General features: G+C 37.7%; 1 long non-coding RNA gene across 1 annotated transcript; it reads right to left on the reverse strand.

Moving 5' to 3' along the window:
• Nucleotides 1-467: 467 nt before the first annotated feature.
• On the reverse strand, nucleotides 468-5,986 carry LOC111191421 (uncharacterized). The gene is made up of 2 exons (XR_007425020.1): nucleotides 2,406-5,986; nucleotides 468-2,071 (listed from the first exon to the last, which is right to left on the reverse strand). It is a non-coding gene; the product is annotated as an uncharacterized LOC111191421 (long non-coding RNA).
• Between the last annotated feature and the right edge of the window lie 231 nt (nucleotides 5,987-6,217).

Here is a 6,217-nt window from a genome sequence, read left to right on the forward strand (position 1 = left end):
TATTGGCTATAATTCTAGGCTAAAATCTCATTCCTGTTACTTTCAGTCCTGTTACTTAAAACATAAGTAACAGGACTGAGTGCCAGTAACAGTAGTGAGTGCCAGTAACAGGAGTGAGTGCCAGTAACAGGAGTGGGTGCCAGTAACAGTAGTGCGTTCCAGTAACAGGAGTGAGTGCCAGTAACAGGAATGCGTTCCAGTAACAGGAGTGGGTGCCAGTAACAGTAGTGCGTTCCAGTAACAGGAGTGAGTGCCAGTAACAGGAATGCGTTCCAGTAACAGGAGTGAGTTCCAGTAACAGGAGTGAGTGCCAGTAACAGGAATGCGTTCCAGTAACAGGAGTGAGTGCAAGTAACAGGAGTGAGTTCCAGTAACAGGAGTGAGTGCCAGTAACAGAAGTTGAAAAAAGATAAAAAATGACCCTTTTAATACCCTACATTTCGTAATAATAAACAACACAGGAAACGTTTTTGGTGAAATAAGGACTTTTATTAGAAAGCAGTTTTTTTTTTCAGTATTGCATTTGAAAAGGAATTAAATCACTTGAACTACACAACTTCAACCCAAACCAGAATCTGTCGTTGGTGGAGGAAATCGATTGGCTGATAAAATGTGAATGATTTAGTCGTATCAGGATGTAGTCGGTGGTATTTCACGTTTAAAGTCTAAAGTGTCGTCTGAAGTCGTAAACAACGTTTTTTTTTTTTAAAGGACTTACGTGTTTCACACTTTAAAACTCTGAAGCACATGTACTGAATTATCTCATTCACACAGTATTGCCATACTGAAAGAAGCCTGGCCGCTAAAGGTAGTTAGCCTAGAACGTAACGTAACGTTAGTTAGCCTATAGGCTATATCGCTAGCTAGCTGTTTTACACCCGTGGACTAGCATTGTCTTGCAGGTTTTTACAGTAACTGTACATAAGCATGGACAGCGCAACGTCTCTCAAAAGTCTCTTAAACATAAAGCCACCACAAGTCTAGCGCCTCTGCTGGCTGGTTGCAGAATGACGGGTAGCTCCAACCATTCCCATATGTTTTAATTACATAAAAAAGCCCCGCCCATTTCCCATCTCACATCAAATTTCTCTATTCTAAACTGTCTTTTTCTCTCCAGTATCCAACAATTCCAACAGTGTTATTCTTCTATATTGCAACAAGTAGGCGGGGCTACATCATCAAGTGATTGACAGGCGGCAGCCTTGTCTAGAACAGACCAATCACCTTTATTATAGGGAGCATCCAGCTAATGTTAGAAAATGTTAAAAGAATGTTTAGCAACCTTTTGAAAAGGTACCAGAAATGTTAACCTGTAACGTTACGGAAATGACGTTCCAAGAACATTCTGAAAACTTGTGACGTAACAATGGTTTGCATTAAAACGTTATTAGACCGCTTCTCACATAGCATTCCCAACTAGACGTATACCAACATTAGGGAAATGTTAAAAGTTAAAACTAAATAAAAACTGGACGCTTTGAAGTGTCGTTAACTCGATGACGTTACAGAAAGTTCAAAGCAATAAATAAAAAGATTCTAGAAACATCCAGAAAATAACATTCTAAGAACGCTAAATGTAACGTTCAGAAAACATTCTACTAACCAAAAGTTGTTAGCTTAAAGGATAAACTGCTTCTGGTACTTTAGGCTACACTGTAAACTCAATGCAGGCGGTCTGAGACACTTGAGATTAGTCTGGAATAAGGGCAGAGACTCTGGTTGCAAATTTGTCAACATGGCGGACATAGCATTAGCATTAGCATAACGTTAGCATTAGCTGTTGGTACCCAAAGCAGGTTGTACAGGGATACAGTAGGCTAACTTTAAACAACTTGCACAAAGAGACACTAGCAGAACCTGCATTAGCTTTGTAGAAACAAGCAAAGCCGGAAAGTTATGCTAATATGCTAATACTTCTCCAAGAACATTACTGTATGTTGGAATTTTCCAACAGTATGTTAACGCTAGCGGTCAGTACCGAAAGCTAGTTATAAATCGATACAAGAGCTTAACTTCAAACAACTGGTTCAGCATTCAGTCAAAATACGACCAAAATAGATGCTTGGAGAACCTGCATTAGCTCAGGAAAATTTGCAGTAGCTTAGCTAGCTAGCTAAGTTAGTTAGCTAGCTTGCTAAGCTACGGGCATGGTCTGAGAGAAGGGGCAGGGCTACCAAATGAGTAGGTTCCGAGTTCGGAGGGGAATGGAGCCAAGGCGTCCATGCTTATATACCGTCACTGGAATTTTGCAACAGTACGTTATTGCTAGCGGTCGGTACCAAAAGCTAGTCATTAGCGCTAGCGGTCAGTACCAAAAGCTAGTCATAAAACGATACAAGAGCTTAACTTCAAAGAACTCGCTCAGCATTCAGTTAAAATACAACCAAAATAGACGCTTGGAGAACCTGCATTAGCTCAGGAAAGTTTGCAGTAGCTTAGCTAGCTAGCTAGCTAAGTTAGTTAGCTAGCTTGCTAAGCTACTGGCATGGTCTGTGAGAAGGGGCATGGCTACCAAATGAGTACGTTCCAAGTCCGAAAAGGCGCCAAGGCGTCCATGCTTATATACCGCCACTGGATTTTTGCAACAGTACGTTAGCACTAGCGGTCGGTACCGAAAGCTAGTCGTTAAGCGATACAGGAGACTAACTTCAAACAACTGATTCCCCATTCAGAAACGACCCAAATAGACACTTGCAGAACCTGCATCAGCTCAGGCACGCAGAAATCAAGCCAAGCTAGAAGGTTTGCAATGGCTTAGCTAGCTAGCTAACAATGCTAATACTTCTACTAGAACGTTAGTGCACGTTCCTCCTCCGCTTGTGTGTTTTGTAAACTCAATGAAGGCAGTCTGAGACTACAGTATGCTTGGGCATGGTCTGGGAGAAAGGGGCAAGGCTACCAAATTAATACGTTCCGAGTCCGAAAAGGCGCCAAGGCGTCCATGCTTATATACCGCCACTGGATTTTTGCAAGAGTACGTTAGCACTAGCGGTCGGTACCGAAAGCTAGTCGTTAAGCGATACTGGAGACTAACTTCAGACAACTGATTCCCCATTCAGCCAAAAAAATGACCCCAGTAGACGCTTCTTAAACCCGCATTAGCTCAGGCACGCAGAAATCAAGCCAAGCTGGAAAGTTTGCAGTGGCTTAGCTAGCTAGCTAACAATGCTAATACTTCTGCTAGAACATTAGTGCACGTTCCTCCTCTGATTGTCTGCGCTGGAGCACATGGCCTGGAAGGTTTGCCCGTCTGTTACCTCACAGGTAGATTTCGCCAACCTGCACCCAAAAAACGGTGAGGTCACTAAAGTGCTGACATCATTTTCCACGGACAAATCACACAACACACGCGTCCCAGTACCCCGCATAGTACCCCGCCAAGTACCCTGCACCCGGTACTGAACCCAGTCCTCCTGGATTCATATTGGTTTATGCTGAGGGGCCTGTGAACGTCCAGAAAGCTGCGTTCACTTCAGCTAATTTTAAAACAACCATGAATTAACTAACAGTGATTAATCAAAAATTAACATTTAATTTGATTCAATTCTTCATTTGTATGAATGTATGATGCTTAAGTCAGTCTGAAAATAAGAGAAAACAAAGAAAAGAGAACAAAAGAGGAATACTAAAATGGATTAAGCAAATTGTAAACAGTACAAGTAGTGCATGATTTCAGTCATTTTTATAAAAGTACACTTTTTAAATTAGTTACAACATTCAAAGTGAGAAAATCTAATTGGTATAAAGCTGAATCTAACATTCTACACCTGAAACTTTATCCTTAAACATTCAGAAATGAATTCTAAAAGAGTTCCTAATATGACAGAATTGATTCTAGCATGCTAAAATCGACTGCAACATTCTAAAATCAGTTCTAAAATAGAAGCAAATAAAATATCATGCCAATTCTACCATTCAGAAATCTGTACTAATATTCTAAAATCAAACCTATCAGTCCAAAATCAGTCCTAGCATTCTAAAATTAATCCTAAAATATTTATGTTAAAATTGATTCTAACATTCGATCCATTCAAAAATCTATCCAAGCGGTTTAAAATCAATTACAGCATTCTGAAACCAATTCCAAAAATGTTTGTTATACTATAATCAATTAGAAGATTTGATATTGATAAGAGTTTTATTAGAGTATTTTAAAATTATTTCTAACATGCTAAAACCAAATGCAAACTCGTGTCTAACCTGCTAAATCAATTTTAACATAAAGTGTTTATTTTACTTCTTTTTAGAAAAAAAAAGATTTTTAAAAACTAAAATCCTGACATTTTGAAATCCATAGGCCCATGCTTAAATCCCTTTAAACAGGTTAAAATTGATTTTAACCCTCTGCTATGAATCCTACCATTATAAAATCAATATTAACATGCTAAAACCAATTCAAGCGTTGTGAAATGAATTCTAACACGGTAAAATCGATTGTGACAAAGCCAATTTTAAAATTTTCACCTTCTAAAATAGTTAGAAGTGTAAAATTTAACGTATTTTAATCTGAAATTGTTGCATAGCTGCAAGACCCTCAGCCCAAACCAATGATGAATGTGAGGAAAGCGCCTCCCGCTGGACACAGACTGAAACTGCATCCTGTAGGGTTTATCCCCTAACACTCCTCAAACCAATCACACGAACCACGCCCCCCCACTGAACCACGACAACCAGGCTGTGCGAAAGTAATCACACCCCTCATTAGTGCCAAAATATTTAGAGACCATACAGGTCTGATACAGGGAGTAGCATCGACAACCCTAACACACACACACACACACACACATTAGCCTGACCCGCATTAGCTTCAGACAGGGTGGCGCTACCGCTAACAGAGCTAACAAAGCTAACAGAGCTAACAGAGCTCAACAATCATCTTATCCACATTCTCTGTGAGCCTGAGCTCAGCAGCTAGTGCAACATCTCAACCCTCTACACCCACTTACAGCCCAACAAACCATCAAACAAACCATCAAACAATCAAAGAAAGAAACAAACAAACGGGATAAACAGACCTAAATACACACAGCAGTGCAGGGATATCGCAGGCACACATATTACATATATATACACACATAATGTAAACAACAAAAAAATTAAAGGGAAGAAAAAATAGTAATAATAATAAAAAAACACATTTAAATCACTTCTTTGTGGATCGGTCGAATAGAAATAGAACAGACCATAATATTAAATACAAATTAGCCCCAATGTGTTGCTCTTGTATCCTCATTTTTGCCATTTTTTGTACATTCTGGCATAATGTCAATCTTGCAGTAGTTCTTATACAGCTCTGAAAAAAAATTAAGAGAGCACTTCAGTTTCTGAATCAGTTTCTCTGATTTTACTATTTATAGATTTATGTTTGAGTAAAATGAACATTGTTGTTTTATTCTATAAACTACAGACAACATTTCTCCCAAATTCCAAAAAAAAAAAAAAAAAAATACAAAAAAAGATGCAGAGCTTTCAGACCTCAAATAATGCAAAGAAAACAAGTTCATATTCATAAAGTTTTAAGAGTTCAGAAATCAATATTTGGTGGAATAACCCTGGTGGTTTTTAATCACAGTTTTTTTCATGCATCTTGGCATCATGTTCTCCTCCTCCACCAGTCTTACACACTGCTTTTGGATAACTTTATGCTGCTTTACTCCTGGTGCAAAAATTCAAGCAGTTCAGTTTGGTGGTTTGATGGTTTGTGATCATCCATCTTCCTCTTGATTATATTCCAGAGGTTTTTAATTTGGTAAAATCAAAGAAACTCATCATTTTTAAGTGCTCTCTTATTTTTATTCAGAGCTGTATATACACATATAATGTGAAAAATAAAAGGGAAGAAATAATAAGCCAAACTCTTGTATCTTCATTTTTGGCAATTTTTGTACATTCTGGTATAATAAGAATCTTGCAGTAGTTCTTTATTTTGTGTTTAATAATAATAAAAAAAAGAATATATATATATATATATATATATATATATATATATATATATATATATATATATATATATATATATATATATATATATATATATATACAGTACCAGTCAAAACTTTGGACAAACTTATTTAATGTTTTTACCTTAAAAGTTGTTAAACAAACCATAATACTCAGTTTTCAGCATTTAGGTGCTCCTATCTGGTCCTAATGAGTGCCAGTTTCATCATAATGTTTTTCACTGTCTTTGTAACTGCACTTAAGGGGAACTTTTAAA

The sequence above is a fragment of the Astyanax mexicanus genome, chromosome 1 (genome assembly GCF_023375975.1).
Source record: "Astyanax mexicanus isolate ESR-SI-001 chromosome 1, AstMex3_surface, whole genome shotgun sequence".
Taxonomy (NCBI): Eukaryota; Metazoa; Chordata; class Actinopteri; order Characiformes; family Acestrorhamphidae; genus Astyanax; species Astyanax mexicanus.